The sequence below is a fragment of the Eptatretus burgeri genome, chromosome 10, assembly GCF_056783735.1.
Source record: "Eptatretus burgeri isolate ZD-2024b chromosome 10, Ebu_testis_v1, whole genome shotgun sequence".
In the NCBI taxonomy this organism is placed as follows: Eukaryota; Metazoa; Chordata; class Myxini; order Myxiniformes; family Myxinidae; genus Eptatretus; species Eptatretus burgeri.
Window position 1 is genome coordinate 43,792,836 of NC_140970.1, and position 14,550 is coordinate 43,807,385.

Genomic DNA, 14,550 nt, shown 5'->3' on the forward strand with positions numbered 1-14,550 from the left:
ATATATATACATATATATATATATATATATATATATATATACATATATATACATATATATATATATATATATATATATATACATATATATATATATATATATATATATATATATATATATATATATATATATATATATATATATATATATATATATATATATATATATATATATATATATATATATATATATATATATATATATATATATATATATATATATTTATTTATATATATATATATATATATATATATATATATACATATACATACATATATATATACATATACATAATATATATATATATATATATATATATATTATATACACTGCGAGTCCGGAGGCAGTGGGAGAGGGGGAAGGGTAGAAGTGTGGAGGTGAGAGTTGGAACTCTGAATGTTGGGACGATGACTGGCAAAGGGCGAGAGTTGGCTGATATGATGGAGAGAAGAAAGGTGGACATACTGTGTGTACAAGAGACCAAGTGGATGGGGAGTAAGGCGAGGAGCATTGGAGGTGGTTTCAAACTGTTCTACCATGGTGTGGATGGGAGGAGAAATGGTGTCGGGATAATCCTGAAGGAAGATCATGTCAAGAGGGTATTGGAGGTGAGGAGGGTGTCTGACCGAGTGATGAGTGTGAAGTTGGAAATTGAAGGGGTGATGATGAATGTCATCAGTGCATATGCCCCACATATGGGGTGTGAGATGGAATATAAAGAAGATTTCTGGAGTGAGTTAGATGAAGTGGTGGAGAGTGTATCCAAGGATGAAAGAGTGGTGATTGGAGCAGATTTCAATGGTCATGTTGGGGAAGGTAATAAAGAGGATGAGGAGGTGATGGGGAGGTACGGTCTCAACAAGAGAAATGTGGAAGGGCAAATGGTGGTAGAGTTTGCAAAAAGAATGGAAATGGCAGTGGTAAACACGTATTTCAAGAAGAAGGAGGAACACAGGGTGACATACAAGAGTGGAGGAAAGTGCACACAGGTGGATTACATCTTAAGTAGGAGATGCAACCTGAAAGAGATTCGTGACTGTAAGGTTGTGGCAGGGGAGAGTGTAGCTCGACAGCATCGATTGGTGGTCTGTAGGATGACTTTCGAGGTGAGGTTGAGGAAGAGAGTGAGGGCTGAACCAAGGACCAGATGGTGGAAGCTGAAGGAGGAAGACTGTTGCGTGAAATTTAGGGAGGAGGTGAAACAGGCGCTGGATGGTGGTAAAGATGGGTGGGATGATTGGGCAACGACAGCAGAAGTTGTGAGGGGAGATAGCTCGGAAGGTCCTTGGGGTGACATCTGGACAGCCGAAGGAAGATAAGGAGACTTGGTGGGGGAATGAGGAAGTACAGGAAAGTATAAGGAAGAAGGGGTTGGCGAAAAAGAAGTGGGATAGTCAGAGAGATGAAGAAAGTCGGCAGGAGTACAAGGAGTGGCATGGAACAGCAAAAAAATAGGTGGCAAAGGCCAAGGAAAAGGCATATGACGAGGTGTATGAGAAGCTGGATACAAAAGAAGGGGAAAAGGATTTATACCGATTGGCAAGACAGAGGGACCGAGCTGGGAAGGATGTGCTGCAGGTTCGGGTGATAAAGGACGCAAATGGGAATGTGCTGACGAGCGAGGAGAGTGTGTTGAGAAGGTGGATGGAGTACTTTGAGGAGCTGATGAATGAAGAAAATGAGAGAGAGAGAAGGTTGGAAGAGGTGGAGATAGTGAATCTGGAAGTGGGGTGCATCAGTAAGGATGAAGTGAGGACTGCTATGAAGAAGATGAAAAGTGGAAAGGCGGTTGGCCCAGATGGTATACCAGTGGAGGCATGGAAGTGCTTAGGAGAGATGGCAGTGGGGTTGTTAACCAGATTGTTTAATAAAGTCTTGGAAAGTGAGAGGATGCCGGAGGAGTGGAGATTAAGTGTACTGATTCCGATTTTCAAGAATAAGGGTGATGTGCAGAGCTGTGGAAATTACAGAGGGATAAAGTTGTTAAGCCACACCATGAAGTTGTGGGAAAGAGTAGTGGAAGCTCGGTTGAGAGGAGAGGTGACGATCTGTGAGCAGCAATATGGGTTTATGCCAGGAAAGAGCACCACTGATGCGATGTTTGCTTTGAGAATGTTGATGGAGAAGTATAGGGAAGGCCAGAAAGAGTTACATTGTGTGTTTGTGGATTTAGAGAAAGCTTATGATAGGGTGCCAAGAGAGGAGTTGTGGCATTGTATGAGGAAGTCGGGAGTGGTGGAGAAGTATGTGAGGATCGTGCAGGATATGTAGGAGGACAGTGTGACAGCGGTGAGGTGTGCGGTAGGAATGACGGACCGGTTTAAGGTTAAAGTGGGATTGCACCAAGGATCGACTCTGAGCCCTTTCCTGTTTGCAATGGTGATGGACAGGTTGACGGACGAGATCAGACTGGAGTCTCCATGGACCATGATGTTCGCAGATGACATCATGATCTGTAGGGAGAGTAGGGAGCAGGCTGAATCGAGCCTTGAGAGGTGGAGGTACGCACTGGAGAGAAGGGGAATGTTCGTCAGTAGGAGTAGACGGAGTACATGTGCGTAAATGAGAGGGAGGGTGGTGGTATGGTGCAGTTGCAAGGAGTTGAGGTGGGGAAGGTGGATTGGTTTAAATACTTGGGATCAACTGTCCAAAGTAACGGAGAGTGTGGGAGAGAAGTGAAAAAGAGAGTGCAGGCAGGATGGAGTGGGTGGAGAAGAGTTGCAGGAGTGATTTGTGACAGAAGGGTAGCTGCAAGAGTGAAGGGGAAAGTATACAAGACGGTAGTGAGACCAGCTATGTTGTATGGTTTGGAGGCGGTGGCGCTAACAAAAAGACAGGAAGCAGAGCTGGAGGTGGCAGAGTTAAAGATGCTGCGATTCTCGTTGGGAGTGACGAGGATGGATAGGATAAGAAATGAGTGTATTAGAGGGACAGCGCAGGTAGGACGGTTTGGAGACAAAGTGAGAGAGGCGAGATTGAGATGGTTTGGACATGTGCACAGGAGGGAAACGGAGTATATCGGGAGAAGGATGTTGAAGATGGAGCCGCCAGGCAGGAGGAGAAGAGGAAGGCCAAAGAAGAGGTTCATGGATGCGGTGAGGGCGGACATGCGGGTGGTTGGAGTGTCAATGGAAGATGTGGAGGATAGAGCAAAATGGAGACAGTTGGTCCGCTGTGGCGACCCCTAGCGGGAGCAAGCCGAAAGAGGAAGAAGAAGATACATATATACACATATACATATATATACATATATATATATATATATATATATATATATATATATACATATATACACATATACATATATATACATATATATATATATATATATATATATATATATATATATATATATATATATATATATATATATATATATATATATATATATATATATATATATATATACATATATACATATATATATATATATATATATACATATATATATATATATATATATATACATATATATATATATATATATATATATATATATACATATACATATATATATATATATATATATATATATATATATATATATATATATACATATACATATATATATATACATATATACGGATACATATATATATATATATATATATATATATATATATATATACATATATATACATATATATATATATATATATATATACATATATATATATATATATATATATATATATATATATATATATATACATATACATATATATATATATATATATATATATATATATACATACATATATATATATATATATATATATATATATATATGTTTGTATATATATATATATATATATGTCTGTATATATATATATATATATATATATATATATATATATATATATATATATATATATATATATATATATATATATATATATATATACATATATATATATATATATATACATATATATATATATATATATATATATATATATATATATATATATATATATATATATATATATATATATATACATATATATATATATATATATATATATATATATATATATATATATATATATATATATATATATATATATATATATATATATATATATATATATATATATATACACACACATGTACATATACATATATATATATATATATATATATATATATACACACACATGTATATATATATATATATATATATATATATATATATACATATATATATATATATATATATATATATATATATATATATATATATATATATATATATATATATATATATATATATACACATATACATACATATATATATATATATATATATATATATATATATATATATATATATATATATATATATATATATATATATATATATATATATATATATATATATATATATATATATATATATATATATATATATATATATATATATATATATATATATATATATAGATAGCCTGGTGTTGGTGCAGTGGTTGGGGCAGCGGCTTGGGATCCAAAAGGTCCTGAGTTCAAGCCCCGTTCGGCCACTGAATTAATACACCAGGGGGTTGACTCAGCCTGTCATCCTTCTGAGGTCGGCGAAGTGAGTACCAGTGTACTGGGCCGGTGTATACCTCGGTTGAAATAGGTGTACCATATCCCTGTGTTGTAAGAGGCGACCAGGGTTGCGACAGGAAGGGCATCCGGCATAAAACATTTGCCAAATCACAATGCGGATCATACGGATGATCCGCTGTGGCGACCCCGAACGGGAGCAGCCGAAGGAAGAAGAAGATATATATATATATGTATATGTATATATATGTATATATATATGTATATATATATATATATATATATATATATATGTATATATATGTATATATATATATATATATATATATATATGTATATATATGTATATATATATATATATATATATATATATGTATCTATACAAAGGGGGCTGCAAAAGTAGGTATACAGTAACCATATATATATATATATATATATATATATATATATATATATATAGATACAAACAAATACGACATAATAGTGACCAGAGCTTTTTGTGCTGCACTCCTCAGGGTAAAAAAATTGCAGCAAGTGAAGAAGGAAGTGAAGGCATGTGCTTTATTCGCAGGTCTCAATAAGGTACACGCTGATTGGTTCAGCCGTAATGACGTCACGGTTAATCCAAACGCCCATTGATCGGCTCATCATCTTCACCTTAAGCTCCCATTGGCTGGAGCAGAGTTCGTCGATGATTGACGTTTGCAACCACATCCTTGAGAGAGCGGGGAGGGGTTTCCCCTAAGGTCCATTCACCATTTGTTACAAGGGCCACACAACACGAAGCTTGGCTGATCGGATCAAACAACACATCCCCTTGGCGATTCGAAGAATGATTGTGAGGGTGAGAACACAACCAGTACGAGCATGTGAAAATATCCAGCAACCACCGGCCGCTGTACCTGCTTCATCTGCCATTGCACAGCACCTGATTGCCAACCCTATCTGTGCAGACCAGTACAATGTAGATATGTTCAGGGTATTGAGCCGAGGTCGGAGCTCGTTTCATTAACGTATGTTGGAAACAACCTTCATCCTTACCACCGATCCAATATTATGTCGTCAAAAGGAATTTTTACGATCTCTGTGTCTCTTTCAGCATGGAAAAATCAAGGGAAGTATGGTAACAAATGGTGAATGGACTTGGCGTGCAGAACATTCTCTCCTCCTTTAGTGTCCATTTACTTTAATTCCTCCCTCCTTTTGGCTTACATTTCCACGAAAGACTTCCTTGTGCGAAATTAAAAATTTCGCACAACGAAGGGGGGGGGGAAAAGGTGGAGGAAATTAGTTGACTTGGACTTTAAGCACAGAAAATCCAAAATTCTGCCACCACCTTCAAGGGCAAACAAAGGCAAGGTTAGTGCGAAAGACGAGCGCAGAGTCTATGAAGGCATATTTCAATTTGCACTTTCTGTTGAACATGAGCACACTATATATACTATCTTTAATGTCCAACCTCTTTTCACACCACCTTCTCCTTCACAGAAATTCAATAACAACCTTTTGACACCCGAGGCACCAGCTCCTGAGTTCTCAATTTTCCTGCAGATGGCCATGACATTAAGATGGTGTAAGATGCAGTGCACTTCAGAGGCTTTCAATATAAATTTGAATCCTTGGGTTCAAATCACATTTCATTGTGCAAGACATTCCACGTGGGAGTGTGGGAGGTAGGGTGGGGTTGTTGGGTGTTAAAATATTTTTTTTAATTTTCACTCATTCATTCTGTTGATGGTGGTGCTTTCAGGACTCTGATGTTCGATCAAAACTAGGTGACAGTACATGCTTTCTGTTGCTGCTGAAGAGGTATCCTTACAGATAGATGTTTCCTGTAGCATGATGGTGTCGGCATCAGTGTGGGTATGAGTCGAGAGAATGGCAGGTAATAATAATAATGAAAAAAACTTGAGCAAAGTCCAAATTAATTTACAGAAGCATTTTGGATTTGATTGTCAGGAGAGAACTCAAAAACATTTTTGTTTCTTCTGTACCCGTTGCTTTTTCCATCACTTTCTCTACGAAACCTTTATTTTTTTTTTTCTCGATGATCACAACTGCTCTGAGTCTTGTCTGCATTCCAAAAATGTGGTGGCAAATTGAATGCCGTTGCCCTTCAAAAATCCGCATCAGCAAGGGCAAGTTCAGGTGATCATAATTTAGCTGTTATCAAATACCAAGGGAAGGGTCTTACAAATCTTGTTCAATGTGATCCGATACAAAGTCAAAACAATGGTATTTTTCCTCATTTAGAGGAGTAGTTGCTTGTACATTAGAAACACAACCCAGCTACATCAGTTTCCGATTCATAACATTCTGGTTTACAACAAATTTCTCATTTTATTCCACCACAAAATACCCATGTTAGTTCTAATGCAATAAAAATATGTTCTTGAGCACTTATTCGTGATTTTGACAATGAATGCGAGTCCATTGGCCTTATATACTGGTCGATGATACTTGCATCAAAGCTGTCTCGCCTGGGTTTGAATCCTGACCCATCTATTAAAAGTCATCCTGGTGTTTCACAGGCAGGACGATTCATCAATGTGTGTGCCATCCCTCAAATGGACGTTAAAATGGCGTCCTGTCTTCTGGCATTAGTTGGTGGATGTTGAAGATCCCATTACATGGTGTCCTTCGCAAAGAGTAGGCGAGCTATCGCCGGCACCATGAAGAAATTACAAATTCCTGCCCTAACCAGCAGAGGACATTGTATTCGTGGCACGGCCACGCACTCAGCCAATGATGCCACCCCACAGCCTGTGCTGCATACAAGCGAAGACCGATCGATCATGAATACACAGGTTGATGCAAATATTTTGTCCTGAAAGATCATAATGATGATGCACATCAGAATAAAACAAGCTGTGCTTCAATATTGGTCATGATGATTGCCAGTCATACTGATGGCAAGCTTTCAATTCTGTCTGATTCAGAGAGTTATTTGGAAAGATTAGTCATCAGACATCTCACTGTACCGATATTCAAACATTCAAAAATATTTTAACTTCCTTATCTCGAAGGCTTTTCATTTGGTTCAGCTTGAACTATTAGTTCCCTAATGCCAATGCCAACATTGAAGATGACAAACATTGGCTTAAAAATAGCAGTCATACAAGACACCAAGCAAACAAATGAATAATATGAAAAGCAGTCGAGAAGGAAGTATGCAGAGAGAGGAGAACAAAGAATACTGAAAAGGGGAGGAAAAGAATATGGAGAGAATGTACAAATAAACACAACATATGGGATTTGAACCTGTGATCCCAACATCACAAGCTAAATGCTTAGATATGAACACAAAACAGGCCAGCTTCGACTATAAATGGAGGAGGTAGGCATGTGTGTGTGTGTGTGTGTGTGTGTGTGTGTGTGTGTGTGTGTGTGTGTGTGTGTGTGTGTGTGTGTGTGTGTGTGTGTGTGTGTGTGTGTGTGTGTGTGTGTGTATGTCATGTTTTTTGTGGAGTTCTACTGGAGCGTTCTGATGTGGAATGTGATACACCAAAATGATCGTCATGACGGCCTGAGTTGATCTGACTAATTAACTACAAAGAACACGGAAGAATTCCCATGTTTTCAATGCACGCCATGTTGAGGTGTATCGGGCAGCATAATAGGTCCTTTCACAGCATTGCATTCTGTTTACAAAATAAACAAGAAACACAATGATAACGTTGTAACAAAGCATATATTAATGAATACAAATAATACTAACAACCATAATAATAGTGGTCCAAAGAAGACCAATGAAAATTCAGTCTCATGGACCCACAAGTTGAATCAAAACAGGCAATGACACAGGGAAAAAAAAAAGAGAGAGAGAGAGAGACAGGGAGAGAGAGAGAGAGACAGGGAGAGAGAGAGAGAGACAGGGAGAGAGAGAGAGAGACAGGGAGAGAGAGAGAGAGACAGGGAGAGAGAGAGACAGGGAGAGAGAGAGAGAGACAGGGAGAGAGAGAGAGAGACAGGGAGAGAGAGAGAGAGAGACAGGGAGAGAGAGAGACAGGGAGAGAGAGAGACAGGGAGAGAGAGAGACAGGGAGAGAGAGAGACAGGGAGAGAGAGAGACAGGGAGAGAGAGAGAGACAGGGGGAGAGAGAGAGACAGGGAGAGAGAGAGAGACAGGGAGAGAGAGAGACAGGGAGAGAGAGAGACAGGGAGAGAGAGAGAGACAGGGAGAGAGAGAGAGACAGGGAGAGAGAGAGAGACAGGGAGAGAGAGAGAGACAGGGAGAGAGAGAGACAGGGAGAGAGAGAGACAGGGAGAGAGAGAGACAGGGAGAGAGAGAGACAGGGAGAGAGAGAGAGACAGGGAGAGAGAGAGACAGGGAGAGAGAGAGACAGGGAGAGAGAGAGACAGGGAGAGAGAGAGAGTCAGGGAGAGAGAGCCACAGGGAGAGACAGAGAGACAGGGAGAGAGAGAGAGACAGGGAGAGAGAGAGAGACAGGGAGAGAGAGAGAGAGACAGGGAGAGAGAGAGAGACAGGGAGAGAGAGAGAGACAGGGAGAGAGAGAGAGACAGGGAGAGAGAGAGAGACAGGGAGAGAGAGAGAGACAGGGAGAGAGAGAGAGAGAGAGAGAGATAGGGAGAGAGAGAGAGAGAGACAGGAGAGAGAGAGAGACAGGGAGAGAGAGAGAGAGACAGGGACAGGGAGAGAGAGAGACAGGGAGAGAGAGAGAGACAGGAGAGAGAGAGAGACAGGGAGAGAGAGAGAGACAGGGAGAGAGAGAGAGAGAGAGAGACAGGGAGAGAGAGAGAGAGAGAGAGAGAGAGAGAGAGAGACAGGGAGAGAGAGAGACAGGGAGAGAGAGAGAGAGAGACAGGGAGAGAGAGAGAGAGACAGGGAGAGAGAGAGAGAGAGACAGGGAGAGAGAGAGAGAGACAGAGAGAGAGAGACAGGGAGAGAGAGAGAGAGAGAGAGAGAGAGAGAGAGAGAGAGACAGGGAGAGAGAGAGACAGGGAGAGAGACAGAGACAGAGACAGAGACAGAGACAGAGACAGAGACAGAGACAGAGACAGAGACAGAGACAGAGACAGAGACAGAGAGAGAGAGAGAGAGAGAGAGAGAGAGAGAGAGAGAGAGAGAGAGAGAGAGAGAGAGAGAGAGAGAGAGAGAGAGAGAGAGAGAGAGAGAGAGAGAGAGAGAGAGAGAGAGAGAACGAGAACCCAAATCTCCCTTAATGCATGTCATTAAGGTGCATGGAGTTGGAAGAGGGAGATTGAAACGTTGGGATTGAGGGGGGGTGAGAATTGAGGACTTGGGGTTGGGAGGAGGGGTTTGAGTATTGGGGTTTTGGGCAGTTGAGGACTTGAATAAGCAAGGTGGAGAGGAGGTCCTCTGGTAATTTTGGGTCCTCTGGGTCTTTTTGGTTTTTGGAGTCTTCAGGGTCTTTGGGATGTTTTGGTTCATCGGGGTCTCTTGGGTCTTTTGGGTCCTCAGGGTCTTTTATTTCTTGTCGGTCTTCAGGACCTTTTGGGTCTTCTGGGTCTTTTCAGCTTTTTTCGTCTTCGGGGTCTTCTGAGTACTTTAGGTGAAGTATTTCAGGTTACAATTGTGGGTGACGTCAGGTCAGCTGTCTCACCAATTCGGTGAAGAGCAGACATACAGCACATACATAATCACATACACTCGCTCCATTATAGATGGATTGTGACCTCCGTTCTGTTTTTTCACAAGGGAATCTGAATGGCTGTGGATGCCAGCCAGTTGTTTAGTGCGTTTGTTTTTAGGACTTTGTTCGAATCGAACAAGACCAGCATTTGTGTCTCAGAGAGAGAGAAAGAGAGAGAAAGAGAGAGACAGAGAGAGAGAGAGAGAGAGAGAGAGAGAGAGAGAGAGAGAGAGAGAGAGAGAGAGAGAGAGAGAGAGAGAGAACGAGAACCCAAATCTCCCTTAATGCATGTCATTCATTCTTCGATCTGCTGTAATCTATATACCCCAGTAAATTTTGCATTGTTAAATGTTCAGTCTTCTTGTGCTTTGGTTTTGTTTCCCAACTGGCATTCCATTACAACAAAATTTATTTTCTGCCTTTTCATCAATTGTTTTTCGATGCATTGAGCAATAAGATATGCAGAGAGAAAACAAAATATCTGGAGCACAGAAGTTTATGATTTAAAAGGAGGGGCAGAAAATTTATCCCTGTTGTTGGTAAACATTGCAATGAAACAGCTGTGACTATATATACATCAGAAGTTCCGTGCACATTGTGTAAAACTGGTTATCAAAACATAGGAACGTAAGTTTGAAGATCATTCCACGTTTTGTTTCATTTTCTGTTGTTTTTGTTGTGCAAAACAATGAAAATGCTGCAATATTATACACTATAAAATGTGTGATGCACTGCACATGACATTACAATACACAATACATGATAAAAAGGAACCTCCTAAGCTCCTCCCGAATGCGTACCTGTTCTTTGTTTTGATAACTCCCAAAATCCAGACTTTCCATTCACACCTCCACTCTGTGTTTTTTTTCTTCCTCTTTTTTCCCCCGTTTATGGAACGGCATCCCTGGAGACTGTCCAATCCCACACTCTTACCTCCAGGGCTTCAAACAAGCAGTGCAGCACCACCCCTTGTGCAGCACCACAACCCCATCCCAACCCGCAATCTTTTCTACTCTCACTAACCCTACCTAACCCTTCCTTCCCACCACAAAACTTATATTTGCGAGTTACTGTATTTCCTCACCTGCTCTTTTGTTGTTAGCCCATTCTCTTATTTATTGTATCCAACTGTCACGACATTGCCTTTTTATTCTTTGTCAACTCGCTTCTTCGTAAACCTTGTTTTTGTATTAAGAAAAAGAAGAAGGAAATTAGACCGAGTCAGGAACGACTAATTATCTCCAACCAAGGAAAGGCTAACGAAGTCTGGTGTGAAATATTTCTCACCAACCCACAGTTCCATTTAAAGAAACAATGTTGCTGCGTCACCCACCAAGTCCCAGTGGCACCATATCAAAATATGAATAACATTTGTCGTCATATCAGTGGAATACGTATCAGAAGATGAAATGACAACACGTGCATCAATTCAAAGATGTACCAGCGTCAAAGCTCATGGAAAAGTGGAATCTTGTTGCAGTAGTAGAATCCTTGATGTGAGATGGATGATCTTGTATTAGCCAACGGAAACAATCAAAAGGCAGAGGAGCTAGTATTTAGCCAACAGCAACCACAAAACGACAACCGTGGGGAAGAGGGCGAGTACACAGTGTCGTTGAAGCTGTGGAAGGCATGTTCCTCGTCCGGTGGATGACACTGCAGTCCAATTATTCCCCAACCACTTTTGTACCATATTCATGGTAGAATTTGGCACTGGTATTTGTTGCCAGTGCTTATGCGTTAAAAAAAAAAGCCGAAAATAAACTTTCTGTAAGGATATCAAGGAAGAGTTCAATAAAAAATGAGTTAATGAATCATAAGGACAGGTAGACATGGGATATACAGTACCTTCAGAAAGTATTCACACCCCTCATCTTTTTCACATTTTGTTGTGTTACTCCCTGAATTTAAAATGGGTTAAATTATAATTTGTCACTGATCAACACAAAATACCCCAAAATGACGAAGTGAAAATATGTTTTTAGAATTTTTTACAAGTTGAATGAGTGTCTGAACCACAATCTTCACGTCTTTCCACAGATTCTCAGTGGGTTCAAGTCTGTGCTCTGGCTGGGCCACTCAAGGACTTTCACGTTCTTGTTCTGAAGCCTTTCCAGTGTTGCTTTGGCTGTATGCTTAGGGTCGTTGTCCTGTTGGAATGTAAATATTCCCCACAGTCTAAGGTTTTTTGCATTCTGAAGCAGGTTCTCCTCAAGGATTTTTCAGTATTTGGCTCCATTCATTGTTCCCTCTGTCCTTACAAGTCTCCCAGTCCCTGCTGCTGAAAAGCACCCCATAGCATAAAGCTGCCACCACCATGCTCCATGGGAGGGATGGTGTTAGATGGGTGATGAGCAGTGCTCAGTTTTCGCCAGACTGATATACAATTCAGGCTAAAGAGTTCAATTTTCCTCTCACGAGACCACATAATCTTTTTGCCTCATGCTCTCAGAGACTTTCACATGCCTTTTTGCAAACTTCAGGTGTGCTGTCATGTGCCTTTTTCTCGGGAGTGGCTTCTGTCTGGCCACTCTCCCATAAAGCCGAGATTTGTGAAGTGCTGCAGATTGTTGTCCTTCCAGCAGGTTCTCCCATCTCAGCCAAGGAACTCTGGAGTTCGGTCAGAGTGATCATTGGGTTCTTGGTCACCTCCCTGACCAAGGTTCTTGTTGCCCAGTTGCTCAGTTTGGTCGGACAGCCAGCTCGAGGAAGAGTCTGGGTAGTTCCATATTTTCCCCCATTTCATAATGATGGAGCTCACTGTGCTCTTGGGAACTTTCAACATTTTAGAAATTGTTTAAATACCCTTCTCCAGATCTATACCTCCTCACAAATATATTTCAGAGTTATACAGACAGATAGTTGGACTTCATGGTAGAGTTTCTGCTCTGACATGCACTGTCAACTGTGGGACCTCATATAGAACGGTGTGTTTCTTTCTAAGTCATGTCCAATTAATTGAATTGGCCACAGGTAGACTCCAATCAAGTTGTGAAGACATCTCAAGGATGATCAAAAGAAATTGGATTTACCTGAGCTCAATTTGGAGTCTTTTAGCAAATACTTGTTGATGCAAGACAGTTCAGCTTTTCATTTTGAATTAATTTGTAAAAATTTCTAAAACCACGTTTTCACTTTGTCATTATGCAGTAGTTTGTGTTGATTGGAGACAAAAAATATTTAAATGGAATCCATTTTAAATTGAGGCTGTAACACAACAAAATGTGACAAAAGTTGATGGGTGTGAATACTCTCTGTAGGCACTGTACGAGAGAAAGAGAAAGAGAAAGAGATATCAGGTCAGTCAGGTTTCTTGACTGCTACTGGTAACATGTAACCCAGTGCAACCTGCCACATGGTCGGGTAGTCGGCGACTAAACAAACTACCCTCCCTGGCTCACCAGGACTAAAACAATACCTGCTTAAGGGCGGATGAGCTACTTTACGGAGCCAACAGACATCCAGTCAGGAGATGGTGTCTCCAAAAAAAACACCCATCCGGTTAGTCCAGTTTTTTAGAAAGTACATTGTAGACAGCAACCGCTTGGGTTGTACTACTGTTCTGACTTAGGAGCGATAAAGTGGTGCCCGGAACCATCTTACACTCGGAACCATTGCCAGGATTGCTGTTCTTGCTTTCTGTCTCACTCAAACTAAAACTACTGGGCTAGCTTTAATATCTCTTTCTTGCAAACAAAATCATACACTTTTCAAACAAACATCATACACTTTTCAAACAAACATCATGCACTTTTCTTACTCGCTCATTTTCACTCCTCACTTTACATTCTCTCACTTTAATTTCTCTTATTCAAGGCCTGGCCTCGATGAGGACTATTTAGTCTTTGACTGTAGCCTTCAACATACAAAAGTAAATGAAATGCACAGTGGAGGAATGGGTAAATGCGGGACACACATGTGGCAAACAGGTGGACATGAGTCTTACAGTCATGTACTCTCACATTCTCTCCACAAGGATTGGCAATATAATTCTCCAAGCCACTTCTCTGAAGAGCCAATGAAACAAGTGCAGTCCCTGAACATCCTTGGCCTCACTATCTGCCATAACCTTTCATGGGAGCATCATTTTAACAAGCTAGCATCAAAGGCCATTCACTGTCTGGGTATTCTACCTGTAGCTAAAGCATTCCTGTGCTGCACTGAGAGCTCCACAGAGCGTTGGTCCCCACTCTGGACTGATGCTCCTGGTTCCTACCGTGCTCCTCTTGAGGTGGTCGAAAACAAGGCCTACTGTAACATTGAAATCTCAAGACAGGAGGCGGATTCCTAAGGAAAGAACTATCACTCTCCCACTCTGAACAAAAGTTGGTGAGCTCGCCATTTTGTCCAAGCTTACATCTGGCTTTACTACTCCTGACCTGCCCAAG

At 40.3% G+C, this 14,550-nt stretch overlaps 1 protein-coding gene across 1 annotated transcript in view; it reads right to left on the reverse strand.

Annotated features, from left to right (window-relative positions):
• LOC147018433 (caM kinase-like vesicle-associated protein) overlaps window positions 1-14,550 on the reverse strand; it is a 179,226-nt gene that overhangs the window by 123,637 nt on the left and 41,039 nt on the right. The gene's annotated exons all lie outside the window — the stretch shown is intronic.